A 16,640-nucleotide genomic window follows, 5' to 3' on the forward strand; every position below is an offset into this window, starting at 1 on the left:
CTCCGAGGTTTGAGAGGTGTAAACAGCATCAGCTCTAGATTTGAAGTTTTCGTGGCTGCAAGTATCCATACTCTTTGGTTCTTTCGGTAAAGTCACGTGGGTGAAATTTTTTAATCAATTTAAAAATAACTAAATCACGACGTTTCGGAGGCAACACAAGCTTCCGTCATCAGGTGGGACAACCACTCAATCAATCACTCACTCACTCACTCACCCACTCACTCACTCATCCACTCACCCACTCACTCACTCTACAGTATATATTTTTGTGTTGCCTCAAAAACGTCGTGATTTTTATTTTTTATTTTTTATTTTATTTTCACCAAAGTGAACTTTACCGAAAGAACGCATCAGCTCCGTCCGTCGGCTCGCCCGCTCGTCCGCCCGCCTTGTCCCCAAGGTGTGGGCCGCGACAATGTGAAGATGAGAATTCGAATCTGGATTTGAAGCTTTGGTGACTGCAGGTAAAGTCACGTGGGTGAAAAAAAAATAAAAACTAAATCACGACGTTTCGGAGGCAACACAAGCGAACTTCGTCACGTGGGACAACAACAGCAAGAAAAAATGCTGAGGTCGGTGGGAGAGCTGCCGTTGGCAGCTTGTGTTGCGATCGAAACGTCGTGATTTGTTTGATTTGATTTCTACCGACGTGACTTTACCGAAAGAATCAAAGAGTATGTGAAGTCGAATTGCCGTTCGGGACTCACTCGAGAGAAAAAGCGGACACATTGCACCCAAGGGTTCACGGATGAGCTCAGTCTGTTTGTGTGTCACGCTCGTAAAGAGGATCCCACGCGAATCAAATCTTCAGGAGAAGTCCAGTTGGTGTTCGGGGCTCACCCGAAGCACAAAGCAGACACGTCGACGCAATGGTTGTGTAAAACGTGGAGGCACAAACTCGCGATGAATGAAACAAAAAACCGATTTGCAAATGTTGACGGACGAAAACAAAAAAAACACGAACACATTCGCCAATAACGCCGCTGGCCTTGAAGGAGATATTCGAGGCGATTTTTCGGGCAATGGTCCATCTTCATGGCCTCTTCTTTTTCTTCTTCCCTTGAAGTCCGCGGCAGTGTTGTTACTGCCGCACTCGTCGACGTATTGCTTTCCTTGTTGGCTATGCTCGTGCACCACCGCCAACGCAGCAGCAGCATCAGCGGCAGCAGCGGCAGTAGCAACATTCATCCCTTTGATTATGCGAATATGCAATGACATTAGTGGAAGGCGCCACACGAATAAATGTAAATTATGATGATTTTTTTTTATTAATCGCTTGCTGCCCTGCGGTGGAAGCCATCAGCTTCCGTGCTGCCAATTCAAGGCCCGTTCGAAGAGCCACGCGATCTAAGCGTGAGCACGATTTGCTCTCACCCCCCACCACCCCCCCACCTTAACCCCGAATTATAAATCGCAGCGGCTGAACTCTGTGCCAAGGGACGTGCATCGCGGCGCGGCGACCCACGCACGGAACCACGAAGCGATGAATTACAACGCGGAGCTTTTCGCGGCCAACATTTGCGATTCACAATTTGCGTCTTTGTTTTTGGTGGGGGGGTGATAGGGGGATGATGGTGGTGGGGGGGCAGATCGCGTAAAAGTAACAATGCCTTTCGTCCACCCTCCTCAGGCCTGACACAGCCTGGGTTTAAATCCGGTTTTCGGCCCAGCCTAACCACAGCGATGGAATAATTCACAAATCGCGAGTGTTCGTGTGTATGTATGCTGAACTTCTTTCTCGCCGTACACAGCCAAGCGTGCTCATAGGGAGGTGCGGGAGTGCATTCACCCGTATCGAGGGGCAGAAGGAGGAACCACGTGGGTTCGAGAACAACACGCGGGTCGATGAGATCGTCCGAAGTTTCGATTTAAAGCTTTCGTGACTGCAGGGATTCATCTTCTTGGTTATTTCGGTAAAGTCACGTAGAAGGGAAGTAATAAAATAATAAAAATACAATATTATAAAATAATTCTCACGACGTTTCGGCCACAACGCAAGCAGCCGTCCTCAGGTGAAGAACAGGTCTGTCGGGAAGACAGCGTCTGATTCAGACGCTGTCTTTCCGACAGACCTGTTCTTCAGACGCTGTCTTTCCGACAGACCTGTTCTTCACCTGAGGACGGCTGCTTGCGTTGTGGCCGAAACGTCGTGAGAATTTTTTTATTATGTTTTATTATTTTTTTTTATTTCCTTTCTACGTGACTTTACCGAAAGAACCAAGAAGATCGTCCGAAGTGTTGAGCAAAGTGGGGCTTTGGGAGGCGAAACGCGTCGTGGCCGTGATGGGACGATGTCCCATGAAGTCGTGCCGTGAATGCACGTGACCAACTGATTGCTGATCCGCGACAAGATTGAACGACCGGGCATCAGATTAACCGCCACCTGCCTGATGATGCCGGTCGTAACCACCGGCGAAACGTCGCGCCGTCTAACGGCTAAACGCACGTGCGCGGGTTACTCTCCAACAGTGGCGGTAAAGGGTGGGCGTGCGTCTTATAATCCGGTACACGTGTGCGTGCGTGCGTTGTGTGTGTGTGTACGTGACCAGATCTCACTGCATCAATACCGAGCGCGCGTGTTTTCTTTTTTTTGGGGGGGGGGGGGGTGTCCTGCCGATCATCCGTTGAATGCAGTAAATTAATGGCGAATAACAGACGTGACCCTTCCCTTAGGAGCTGAGTTTACCATTTCCTCTTTCCTCCTCCCCCCTCCTCCCTGCGGCCACACATTTCACTCACATCCGCCTCGAGTTGTGACTTACGCCAGATAGCAGCAGCAGCGCTGAGGTCAACGGAGAGACGCTGAGCCGGCTCCGCTCAGAGCCTGGGTTTGAATCCGGGTCTCAGATGAGGCCGGGTGGGTCAGAGGTCAGAGACGCTGAGGAACCGGCTCCGCTCAGAGCCTGGGTTTGAATCCGGGTCTCAGATGAGGCCGGGTGGGTCAAAGGTCAGAGACGCTGAGGAGCCGGCTCCGCTCAGAGCCTGGGTTTGAATCCGGGTCTCAGATAAGGCCGGGTGGGTCAAAGGTCAGAGACGCTGAGGAGCCGGCTCCGCTCAGAGCCTGGGTTTGAATCCGGGTCTCAGATGAGGCCGGGTGGGTCAGAGGTCAGAGACGCTGAGCCGGTTCCGCTGAACGCCTCGGTTCCGCTCCGGGTCTCAACCGCGTAGCCCCAGCGATGAAATAATTTCTAAATCGTGAGTGCACGCCTGGAAATGTCGGTGAAAGGCAGAGCAATAAAACGCTTGGATTAATGACATCCATCCCAGCTATTAGAAAAAAAGTGGGCGTGGGCAGGGCATGTTGCGACGATGATGGGTCAAGGTGAATAACGGAGTACGACACGTTCGGTGTGCAAGCGCTGGGTGGATTCCGTTTCATCTCAGGATCGCGGGCAGTGGCGGCGGCTTGGGGAAGAGGAGGCATTCCTCCCTGCGGCGGCTTAACCGTGGCTAATGACGACGACGACGATCACGATGACCTTGAGTGTGTTTCCCTAATTCACGTAAGATCATAACAAAACTAAACACCCGTTGACCTCGATGACCTTATGTTCGCCGACACTGGCTTCGTGCGTAGGCGCGATGCGGTGTTTGCCAATTGGTTTCGTGGGATTTCCGATTGAGCTGCGAAGTGCGCGGGTGTAAGCGTGCGTCACCAGCCGTTCCTGACACAATATCAGCCGCCCTGTGTGTCTGTGTGTGTCTGTGTGTCTGTGTGTGTCTGTGTGTGTCTGTGTGTGTCTTGTGTGTGTGTGTCTGTGTGTGTCTGTGTGTGTCTGTGTGTGCCTGTGTGTGTCTGTGTGTCTGTGTGTGTCTGTGTGTCTGTGTGTGTCTGTGTGTGTCTGTGCGTCTGTGTGTGTCTGTGTGTGTCTGTGTGTGTCTGTGTGTGTCTGTGTGTGTCTGTGTGTCTGTGTGTGTCTGTGTGTGTCTGTGTGTCTGTGTGTGTCTGTGTGTGTATGTGTGTGTTTGTGTGTCTGTGTGTGTCTGTGCGTGTCTGTGTGTGTCTGTGTGTGTCTGTGTGTGTCTGTGTGTCTGTGTGTGTCTGTGTGTATTTTGTGCCATCGGACACTCCACCCCCACGGCTCCCAATTGGTGATGGGGCAGTTGTGGAGAGAGTGGAGAGTTTCCCATACCTGGGCGGTGTGCTTGTGACCGGCTCCAGTTTATCAGCAGAGGTCTCACTCCGAATCAGTCGAGCGGCAATATCTTTTCATCGGTTGCGTAACGCTGTGTGGAAGCTACCTGGTCTGTCGCTCCGCACGAAGCTTCAGGTCTTCTCGGCCACGGTCATTCCCTCCCTTCTCTACGCTTGCGAAACGTGGACCCCCCTAGTGGAGCATCTTCGCCGGTTGGAAACATTTAGGCTGGCCTGCCTACGATACATCCTGGGTTTAACCAGGCTGGATTGTGTGAGGAGCTCACAAGTCCTTGAAAGATCTGAGCAAAGTCCCATCAGTGAGCTCCTCCGGCAGGCAAGGCAGCGTTGGCTGGGTCATGTAGCCCGCATGCCCAGCCACCGCATGCCTAAACAGCTTTTGTTCGGCCGGATCGAGGGGGCTAGGCGGGCGCGGCACGGGCTAGAGAAGAGATGGAGTGATGTGGTACAGGAGGATGTGGAGCTGAGTGGACTTGCCGATGACTGGTACCAGCGGTGTCAAGATCGGCCTCAGTGGAGGAGGCTCGTGAAGGACGCTACTGGGCAGTTGGAGGCAGTCGCCCTCCAACAACAACGGAGGGCGGAGGAGCGACGCTCACAACAACGAGCGGAGCGCCGGGTGGCTAAAGCACAGCAAGTTGGTACAGTAGGGGGCACAGGTGGTGCATCAGCCAGTCATCTCGGTCATCTCGGTCAGTCGACCCGTGGCACCTGGGTCTGCCCCGTGACCTGCCAGCGGGCGTTCGACACTTCACGTGGCCTCAAGGTGCACATGGCCTGGCACAAGCGTCGTGGTGACGTCACCGCCACTTAGTGGCGAATGGCGGTTGTTGTTGTTGTCTGTGTGTGTCTGTGCGTGTCCACTCACTTGGGGAGGGTAGTGTAGCAGTTAGCGCGCTGCACTACGAACCTGGCGACCTGGGTTCGATTCCCGCTCACGGCAAACACCAGTGACGATTATCTGAACCGGTTCTGGGCCTCCCCTAGGTCGACTCAGCCTCAAATGAGTACCTGGTGCGGTGTGTAAACATCGCCACTGGGGAGACAAAGGCGGTCGGGCGTGGTCCTGGCCACTCACCCCGTCGTGTACCGTTCCGGCCTTCATAGGTGCTCGCTAACAGCACTTGCCCCTACAGTCTGTTAAGGCTATACGGGGGATCTTTGTCTTTATCTTTGTCCACTCACGCAGCAGTGTCGCTGTGAGCGCGCTGCGCTACGAACCCGGCGACCCGGGTTCGATTCCCGCTCACGGCCAACACCCAGTGGCGATTATCTGAACCTGTTCTGGGCCTCCTGCCCTAGGTCGACTCAGCCTCAAATGAGTACCTGGTGCGGTGCCTATAAATATTGCCACTGGGGAGACAAAGGCGACCGGGCGTGGTGCTGGACACCCACCCCCCTCGTGTGCCGTTCCGGCCTTCATAGGTGCTCGCTAACAGCACTTGCCCCAACAGTCTGTTAAGGCTATACGGGGGATCTTTGTCTTTGTGTCCACCCACCCAAGTGGGGAGCGGTGGTGTAGTGGTTAGTGCTTTGTCCTACGAACCCGGCGACCCGGGTTCGAATCCCGCTCACGGCCAACACCAGTGACGATTATCTAAACCGAACCTGGGCCACCCCTAGGTCGCTTCAGCCATAAATGAGTACGAAATGCCCCTACGACGTTCCAAAGACTGATGAATGCGGTACTGTGGGGTCTAATTGGAACATATTGCTACGTGTACATCGATGATATCATAATATTTGAAAAGTTTTTTGGCCAACATTTGGAACACCTGCATTCGTTTTTGACAGTTTGCGGCAGTATGGATTAACTTGTAAGCGAGAAAATGCTCCTTTTGGACGAAAGAAGTGGAATACCTGGGCCATACCTTGACTCTGCAAGGAATCCATACGGATCCTGCAAAGGTTCAGGGGGTGCAAGACGTCCCCAGACCTACAAATCTATAAGAATTGCAGATTCGAAGGGCTGTGCCAATGGTACGCCCGTTTTGTGCAGCACTTTACCCACATCTGTGCCCCGATGAATGGGTTGCTCAAGATAGGAGCCAAATGGGGTTTGGACGGAGGAGTGCGAGCGCGCATTTGTCCGGGCTAAGCGGGAGATGTGTGAGTGCACGCAGCTGCACTACCCTCGCCCAGGAATTCAACTGGTCGTGCAAACGGATGCTAGTCAAATTGGGCTGGGTGCAATGCTCTATAAGGAGGAAGGGTCAGACCCCGGGAGTGATAACGTTTGATCGTCGGTCTGTCAATGATACAGGGCGACAGTTATCATATCAACGATTTGGAATGCTACATCATGGGACCTCCTTTGCCAGTACCAAAATATACTGATAGGGGTTTTCCTTCTTTTTTTTTGGCAACAAAACTGACACCTTTTGCAAGGAATCATGCTTACATTAACCACAATACTTGCAGTCAAACACAAACTAAATTATCAGAGTATTGTTTTTTGTTTGCATTTGACTGCAAGTATTGTGGTTAATGTAAGCATGACTCCTTGTAAAAGGTGTCAGTTTCGTTGCCAGAAAAAAGGGGAAAATCCCTAATTAGTAGATTTGGTATGCCTCGCAATCGTATGGGCCCTACGCAAGTTGAGCGGTTAATCTTAATTTGAAGCTTTCGTGACTGTAGGAATCCATACTCTTTGGTTCACTCGGTGAAGTCACGTGGGGGTTATTTGGAGGGCCAAACCTTCAAATTGCGAACTGACAGCATGTGGCTTTGCAATGGCTGCACACAAGGAAAAACCGTGCTGCCAAACTGCTACGCTGGTTGCTGGAGTTGCAAAGTTTAAATTTTGAAGTGGAACATCTATCAGGGAAACAGAATAATTCTGTAGATTGCCTGTCAAAGGGCAACATGGGACTTACCTGTTATGAGCCTGGGTGATCAGGATGAAGTACTTTTGCACGGCCCATGACCAACCACGCAGTGGACATTTTGGGTTCCCGAAAAACATTGGCTAGGATTAAACAAAGATTTACGTGGAAGAGGATGAATACAGATGTGAAGAAATACATAAAAACTTGTGAATGTTGTCAGCGAGCGAAATCCAGGAATTTATCACCGAATGGGAAAATGACGTCCACCCCATTGTCCAGACCTTGGCACCGAATCTCTTTGGATTTAAAGGGGCCTTTGCCAAGGAGCGCGCAAGAATTTGAATATGTGTTGGTCGTTGTTGACCATTTTAGCAAGTGGTGTGAATTTTTCCCGATGCGCCAAATTTCCTCTCGATCTGTTCAAACAGTCTTGGAAAAGGAAATCCTTTGGCGGTGGTGCACTCCCACCTTCCTCAATACAGATAATGGGCCTCAATTCACCAAATGATGTGGGGACCACGGCATTCAACATGTTAGGACGCCACCGTATCATCCGCAAGCGAATTGGACGGAAATATATAATCGTGACGTAAAGGGCTTTTTGAAGATGTTTTTGCCATGAGCATCGAAAGAGCTGGGAGAAATTTCTCCCTAAACTTGCATGGTCCTTGTGGACAGCCGTTCAGGAAACCACTAGCTTTTCGGCGTACCAATTTGTCCTGGGCCAGGACCCAACCTCTCCTCCGGAGGTAGCTTCCCAGGGAAAGGGTCCTACAGACATCCCTGGGGAACGTGGGAAGCATCAGGCCATTTGGGAAAAGGTGAAATTGAAGAGGGAAAATGCGACCGAACAACAAAAAGCTAAATACGATGGCAAACACAGAGAAGTTGCCTATCAAGTGGGAGATCGAGTTCTTTTGAGGACAGCTCCGGGGAAAGGAAAAGTGGGTGGACATCTCTTTCATGGGCATTTTGATGTAACTGTTGTGGCTTGGCTCTCCAACACACCGGTGTGCTGGTACTAGTGACGAATTGGCTGTGTCGGGTGGTGGCGGGTTTAACGACACATTTACGCAATCTAACCCCCCCACCCACCCTCCCTCCCTGTATTATGGATGATATTGGTCGCGATGTCCCCTACGACGCGGTAAACATGACGATGACGGCCACGCGGGCGCTCCTGCGAGCCGGGATCGGCAGACGAGGCGATATTTACGAATCGAGATCGGGTTTCGCTCTGCAGGCAGGCGGCTCTCCTTTGCCGCCGAGAGCGAGAAGAAGATGATGGAGATGATGAAGATGATGGAGATGATGGAGATGATGGAGATGATGGAGATGATGAAGATGATGGAGATGATGAAGATGATGAAGATGATGGAGATGATGAAGATGATGGAGATGATGGAGATGATGGAGATGATGGAGATGATGGAGTGCTCGACTGGAGTGGAGTGGAGTTCGGCGAGCGGTGCTGGTCGCAGCAGGTTCCAAGCGCTTTGATGTTCATCGACTTTTTCTTCCGATGTCTGACGTTTGATTGTTGAGCGACGGCTGTAGTTGTACATTGAGGATGCGTAATCTTAGTTCTTTCGGTAAAGTCACGTAGGTTAAAAATTTAAATTTAAATTAATAACAAAATAAAATAATACAAAAATCACGACGGAGACTTGTGTTTCCTCCGAAACGTCGTGATTTTTTATTATTATTTTATTTTTTATTAATTTTAATTTCATTTTTTACCTACGTGACTTTACCGAAAGAACTAAGATTATGAATCCTTGCAGTCACGAAAGCTTCAAATCTAGAATTGAGGATGCGGTTGATGAGCCGGGTGATTGCTTCGGGTGAGTAGCGCTGTGGTCGAATCGTCGTGACGATGCCGCCTTCTGCAAGTACCAAGGAGCCCTGGGGATGACTCGGGAGGGATCGCAGACCCGCCCGCAAAACAAAAAGTTGCAGACGACGTTGCCTCTCAATTCTCGCTCTCCCCTCTCTTTCTGCCTCATCTCCTGCCGCTTCTCTCCCTTCTCCTCGAAGCGGCCTCGCTGCCCGATGCGATCTCAAGGAGTCTCTCCCTGTAGCGTATCCTCTGGCCACCACCACTATCACCATCATCATCATCACCATCATCATCATTACCATCATCACCATCATCACCATCATCATCATCATAATCCTGCAGTCCCTCGCCCAAGGACGAAGACGTCCCTCGCATGTGTAGTCCGGTGATCCTTGGGGCCTCCGCACGCGGTAGATGTGTTTGCTTCCTGTGAGTTCGCTTGTGACCGAGCGAGACCGGGTGCTTGAATGACACCCGCAGAGAGCACGTGCACTGCGGGCTGCGGGGTAGCTGCCGATATTCGGCATCACCGGACGACGCTGCGAGCCACCGCTTCTCACCCTCGTCTCCTGCCGTGTTGTTGTTGTCGTTGTTTCTCCGTGTCTTCAAGACACGCGCAGTATTTTGTTTAACGGTTAATACCACACCGCAGTATTAACCAGTGCGGGATACCGGGTTTGAACCGCGACCCTCGGCAACGAGCGACAAACTCGCTACCGCTGGCTCGCGTGAACAACATGGGGATGATGTGCATTCTGCTGGCAATGATGACAGCATTAATGACGATGGTGGTTCTGCCAGGTGATGGTGCTGGAAATGATGATGATTGTGACACAAATAGGAATACTGATGGTGGTCATGATGATGACGACACTCGCCATGATGCTGATAATTATCTTGATGAGCCTGACAGGCCATCACGACGAAAGTGGTCATCGTGATGCTGACAATGATACCCGTGGCCCCGCGGCTTGCCACACGTGAAGGGTGTCGAGTCGCTATATCTGGCACGCGTCTGCCCGAGTGAATGCGCGGCCTCTAATTTATTGGCCACGAGTAAATATATCTGTTCGCGGGCCCCTCTATGAGCTCATGGCTCGAGCCGGGGTGGCTGGCTGACGCGCCCGGAGCGAGCGCAGCCATCAACACGTTCACTCGCACATCAAGCAGATGGGAGCAACAGCAGCAGCAGCACCGCACTCGGACACACAATGCAGAGATTTCGCCGCCGATTAAACAATGGTGCAAATCCTCCAACGGCCCCCTACGCTCACCCACACCGCCCGCCGCTCCTCTGTGCACAGCAGCAGCAGCGGCGGCGTTAAGGGTAACACATCGGTTGGGTTCTAATGATCGGGCAAGTCACGTGCGGTGGAGGTAGTAGCGCGTGTGGGAGACTCCCACACCGTTCCACCACCACCACGACGCACCGGCCACCATGCACGGCTGCTCCCACAGCGCTGCCTATCCCGCAGACTCTCGTCTCGAGCTCGTCTCGAGCTGAGCAGCGTGCAGGCCCCGCGTGCTCCCCCCATCTTGCCTCGTCCACGGCGCGTGACCGGCGGAAGAGCCCTGGGCTCCGAGAGACGCCGCGCGGCTCCTGCGTCGGCGCTGAGCGCGGCGGTCCCGGATGAACGGTGCGGCGCTGCGACTGGGTCGACGCCGTTGGGATGATGGTTCACGGGGGGGGGGGGGCGACTCGGTCTCCACCCTTACGCAGGGCGGCAGCGAGGATGTGCAGGAGCCGAGGTGCCGATGTTGAGGCCTGCTGCTGGTCACAACGAGAGGGCTTCAGGAGAGGGAGAGAGAGTTGGTGTCGTTTTGCTGTTCTTCTTACGATGGAGGAGCGCAGACTGCTGCTGCTGCTGCTGCTACCACAGTGGTTTGCTGTGCGGTCCATAGCATACGTTGCATGGCCACAGTGGCACCACTGCAGCTTGTCTTTAATGTGTCTCGGTGTATCTCCACAAGTCTCTGTGTGTCTCTGTGTATCTCTATGGGTCTCCATGTGTTTACGATGTAGTCCCATAGTTGTGGTTGCATGGCCACAGTCACACCACTGAAGCCTGTCTTTAATGTGTCTCGGTGTATCTGCATGAGTCTGTGGGTCTATATGGGTCTCCATGTGTCTCGGTGTGTCTCCACGAGTCTGTGGGTCTTTATGGGTCTCCATGTGTCTCGGTGTATCTGCATGAGTCTCTGTGTGTCTCTGGGTCTCCATGGGTTTACGTTGTGGTCCCATAGTTTGGGCTGTATCGCCACAGTCGCCCCACTGGGTCTTGCCTCATCGAGGCGACGTGGACGCCGTTAATAGCTCACGGTTGTTGACGGCGATCTAAATAATGTTTGCGTGAGTATGAATAAAAAGTATCTTCCGTTACGTGCCTCCTCCATACGTCTCTAATAACACACGTAAGAAGAATATGAATATTTAGAAAGAGGCGGTGTTAGATTAAATGGGTCGTGAAATGACAGCAACAAGGGAGTTTGTATAGAACGCGGGGGGGGGGGGGGGGGTAAGACTTGGCACATTGCAGGAGCCACACGCAGCCGGTAAGAGAGAGAGAGCGAATCGAGTTCCACGAGCGATGCGAACGATCGGAGTTCACTGGTGATGCAGGACTGTTGAGCAAATATCCTCAAAGCCGAGTGGGTTGCAGGCAACGGTCGCCATCGTCTCTGGGAAAGGACGCGGCTTGGGGAGAGACGGCGAGAGAAACACGTGCGTTCTAGCGGAGTGCGCACAACGCACGCACCCCCCCCCCCCATCTCTCTCTCCAACTCGGCACCACGAGACGGAGTGAATTTATTCGGAAAACTCGCAAGAATGAGACGGAGCGAAGCCACCCACCTCCCCCCAATCTTCACGCGATGCTCGGTCCACAGGGAGAGGGAGGAATGGGGCGGCTCTCCCACAGCCGCTCTGCCCCGCACGAGAGAAATTGTTCGCAGTCGCATAAATGTTCAAACTAATATTGGAGCTCGACTTAAAGTTTTCGTGACTGCAGGAATTCATGTTCTTTGGGTCTGTCGGTAAAGCCACGTAGATGTAAAAAATAATGATAAAAATAATCTCAATATCGCGACGATCGCAACATAAGCAATCGTGAGAATAGGGGTTTCACCTTTAATCTGGCAACAAAGCAGGTGTTAAGTTTTGATTTAAAGCGTTCGTGACTGCAGGGATTCATATTATTGGTTCTTTCTGTAAAGTCACGTAGAAGGGAAATAATAAAATAATACAAATATAAAACGATACAATTCTCACGACGTTTTGACTGCAACACAAGCAATCATCATCAAGGAGTGAAATCAACTATTTTCTTGCTGTGGATTTCACACCTCATGATGATTGCTTGTGTTGCAGTATAAAACATCGTGATAATTTTATTGTTTTATATTTTTATTATTGTATTATTCCCTTCTACGTGACTTTACCGAAAGAACCAAGAATATGTGTTAAGTTGTTAAAACACCAAACTGAAACCTTTTTACAAGGAATCATGTCTGCATTAACCACAATACTTGTGGTCAAAATGCAAACAAAAAACACGTCCTCTGATAATATTTGCATTGTCTTTTAAACTGATTGGTCCACACCAGAGACAGCTTTCTTTTGAGCCTCCTCTCAAACGGTGTTAGACCAGAGGACGCCACAAGGCTGTACAGCCCAAAAACAACGCCACTATCAGAGTAACGAGAGCTCGGGGTGAGCATCTACATCATGGGGCCTCCTTTGCCAGTACCAATATTAGAGAATACATTTTTCCCCTTTAATCTGGCAACAAAACAGGTGTTAAGTTGTTAAAACACCAAACTGAAACCTTTTTACGAGGAATCATGTCTGCATTAACCACAATACGTGTGGTCAAAATGCAAAAAAAAAACATGTCCTCTGATAATATTTGCATTGTCTTTTAAACTGATTGGTCCACACCAGAGACAGCTTTCTTTTGAGCCTCCTCTCAAACGGTGTTAGACCAGAGGACGCCACAAGGCTGTACAACCCTCGTCTTCGCTCACCTAAAGACGACTGCTCGTGTCGCGATCGAAACGTCGCGATATTCTTATTATCTTGATTTTTTTTTCTATCTACGTGGCTTTACCGAAAGACCCAAATAATATAATAGTGTAACTCTCAGAGCTGAAATGTATCCAAGGTAAGGCGAGGAGGGTGGAGGAACACATTTAATGACATTGGATTTTATATGTCCGGTGTCAATAAAGTTACACAAATCTGATCACACACACACACGCGCCTACCGAAACTATACACGCACCCCCAAAAGTTTGATTTAAATACTGCCGGGGGGCGAGCGTGAGACTTATTATCATGGCAGTAGCAGCATCATATTGGCACTCGTCACAGAGAGCAAACCCCGATAAGAGGCTGTTCTTGGCCTACTCTTCCGTGCTTGTCAGGAAGTTGTGGAAGGGGTGGGAGTACACTGACGATACCCCCACCACACGCCACCGTAGACGCACGTGGTGGTGGTGGTGGTGGCGGTGGTGGTTGGTGGTGGTGGCGGTGGTTGGTGATGGCGGTGGTGGTGGTTGGTGGTGGCGGTAGTGGTGGTGGTCAGGGCCGGCCCGAGGCATAAGCGAACTAAGCGGCTGCTTGGGGCCCCCTGGCCACCAGGGGGCCCCCGAATCGTTTTTTTTTTACAATTAAATAACTTAAACAAGTGATATAAATGAATTAATGAATGAATGAATAAATGATTCAAGACAAGAAAATTCTGTCGACAACTGCTGCTTTGTCACGGCTCACGGATGTCACGGCTCATTGACAATTCGCGTGGGCGCGGGCGCGGGCGCGGGCAGGTGCGCGCAATTGTACGTCACGATAATAAATACGCCTAAGCCATGTCACAAAAAAGGACGTATCCCTCTGGTGCCGAAAAAAGAAAAAAGAAAAGGACCGAGGAGGAGAAAAAAGAGCGAGATAAAGGTATGTTTGCATTATTATTTACAGTATGTTTTGTGCAGCAGCAGCACAAATTGTGCTCACGTCACTTGAGGAAGCAGCTAGCTACTCATGACTCATGATATTTTTATAAGCCATAAAAGTGGTAATATAACGCACCAGAGCTAAATCCCCGCCACAACAGTGAAATGTTATTAATATACATTTATCTAGGTAGTAGGTGTGTATTTCACGTTGATAGATATCGGTTTAAGTTGGAGAAAACAGCGATGACAAGCTTAGCTAGCATTGCTGTTTGTGTTGAAGTGAATATTCCAGCTTCATAGGCAAAGCACGTGCGGTCTCTGCTTTAAGATCTTTGGCAAGCGATGGTATTGATCTTTATGAGAAAATATACCAAAGCCATGTTAGGTGGGGAGACTTCTGTAATGAAAATAGACTTCAATTTTATTAATATGGTGGCAACTGATGTAGCAGTGCTATCCTCATATTTATAGGCTGCAGTAGATCACCATGTTAATTTTTCACCATACTGCAATTATGCCTCATTTGCCAATAGAATATGAATTGTTAGGTGTGGTGTGGAATTGCTTAGTAATGATGGAAAAATAAACTCATTCTGCTCGATCAACTATGCATTTATGCAATGCTATTTTTTTTTTCCAGGAACACTGTTGAAGTACTTTGGAGCACAACCAATTTTACCTGCCCCTACTGACATATCGAGTGCTGCTCAATTTTAGGGAGCTAGATCAAAAGGTCCGGAGGGAACAATGTGAGCTTCTTGGGGAAAAACTCTCTTGTGGAGAGGAGGCTGATATTGATGGTAGCGCACTGGCAGTAGAGATAGAGAGTCTTCCTGAACTTCCCCAAACTATGATGACTGCCTTTGAGCTTCTCACATACCTCTCACAAAATGAGATGTGTGAGCTTTACCCAAATCTTTGGGTAGCTCTCAGGATAGCCTGCACTCTGCCTGTGTCAGTTGCCTCAGCAGAGAGGAGCTTTTCCAAGCTCAAATTGATAAAAACATATTTGAGATCATCAATGGCCCAGGAAAGACTAAGTGGACTTGCAGTCATTAGTATTAATAACAAAGTTGGCCAAGCAATACCATACAATGATGTCATTAGTGACTTTGCCTCCAGAAAAGCTAGGAAGGAACGATTTTGAGGTCATTGTTGTACAGTTGACATTGTTGAACCCTTGCTGTTCTTATGTTTGCTTTCATTATTTAAGTATCTTTTTTTTTGTAACATTCTATTTTTGATTAGATTAATGTTTGTCTATTTTGGTTTTATTTAAAAGATTGCACATTTAATGCACATTTGCAAATAATTTATTTAATATGTTTTTTGTGACCGTTTGTATTCAGAAGTTTTAATAAAAGAGTGAAGTATTTTAAGTGTTGTTTTTATTTTTTATTAATACATAACCTCACTGTATTCGTTTATAATATTCGCTATAACATTATAGTGTGACATTTGTGTCAATAATCTTCTAGCACAGATGAGTCTGCGTGGTGGGAGGGGGGCCCCCAAATCAAATTCTGCTTAGGGCCCCCAAGAGGCTCGGGCCGGCACTGGTGGTGGTTGGTGGTGGTGGTGGTTGGTGGCTGTGGTTGGTGGTGGTTGGTGGTGGCGGCGGTGGTGGCGGTGGCGGTGGTAGTGGCGGTGGTGGTGGCGGTGGTGGTGGTGGTGGTGGCGGTGGCTGTGGTGGTGGCTGTGGTTGTGGCGGCGTACCCAAGTCGTTTAGACCGCTGCAGGGCGACAAGGCGCGTCGTGGAGGTGTTCGAGACATCTCGTGACCGCCGCAGAATCTCCCTGCCGCGCCTGGAGATCGAACGGAACGGCGCTGGCCGCGTGGAGTCTCTCCAGGCGTGAGCGCGTTATAACAGACGGATTTGAATATTAATAGCCGCTTCTTGCGTGGGGCTTCGAGGCGGCTGCGGGTATTTTTAGAGAGGGGGAGACGCGTGGCGAGAGAGGAGGGTGGCGAGTAGGAGGGTGGTGGTGGTGGTCGTGGGAAGACACTCGCGCGTGAGACGACTCAGCTGCCGGTCACAGCCCTGAGCGCCCTGAGTTCAGTGTTTGATCGTCTACGCACACACACACACACACGCGTGTACTTACACACGTGTAACTACACACACGTGTACTTATATACACGTGTACTTACACACACGTGTACTCACACACACACGCAGACACACACACGCGTGTACTTGCACACACACACGCGTGTACTTACATACACACACACGTTTACACACACACGCGTACCTACACACACGTGTACTCACACACGCACGTCTACACACTCACGCGTACATACACACACACACGCGTACACACATACAAACGTGTACCTACACACACACGTGTACCTACACACACACACGCGTACACACACATACGTGTATTTACACACACACACACGCGTACCTACACACACACACGTGTACCTACACGCGTACGCGCACGCGCTCACTGGACACCCGCGGGATGTGACACTGAGGCCACGTGCGGTGGTGGTGGCGGTGGTGGTGGTGGCGGTGGTGCTGGGCACGGGAGGGGCCTCCCATTCGCACCCGGTGGGATGCGCCGTGTGCTGCATGACGAGGCTGAGCGAGGAGGTTCTTCGCGCGCGAGGTTCGATCCCGAGGTCGCTGCGAGTGGAGGAGGGAGACGGATTCTCATCATGACCACTCGGAGATAACCCGCCTGCCATTTGAACTGCTTCGAGATAAGGGCGCCTTATTCATCATCACCATCATCATCGTCAACAGCAACAAATAATAATACGAATACTAAGAGCAAAGAAGAGTCTTGAAAGGTTTTTGTTTTTGGATAACAGAAGATACTGAAAAATCCAAGTTGATTCGTTGAT

Source organism: Lampetra fluviatilis, chromosome 27 (assembly GCF_964198595.1).
Source record: "Lampetra fluviatilis chromosome 27, kcLamFluv1.1, whole genome shotgun sequence".
In the NCBI taxonomy this organism is placed as follows: Eukaryota; Metazoa; Chordata; class Hyperoartia; order Petromyzontiformes; family Petromyzontidae; genus Lampetra; species Lampetra fluviatilis.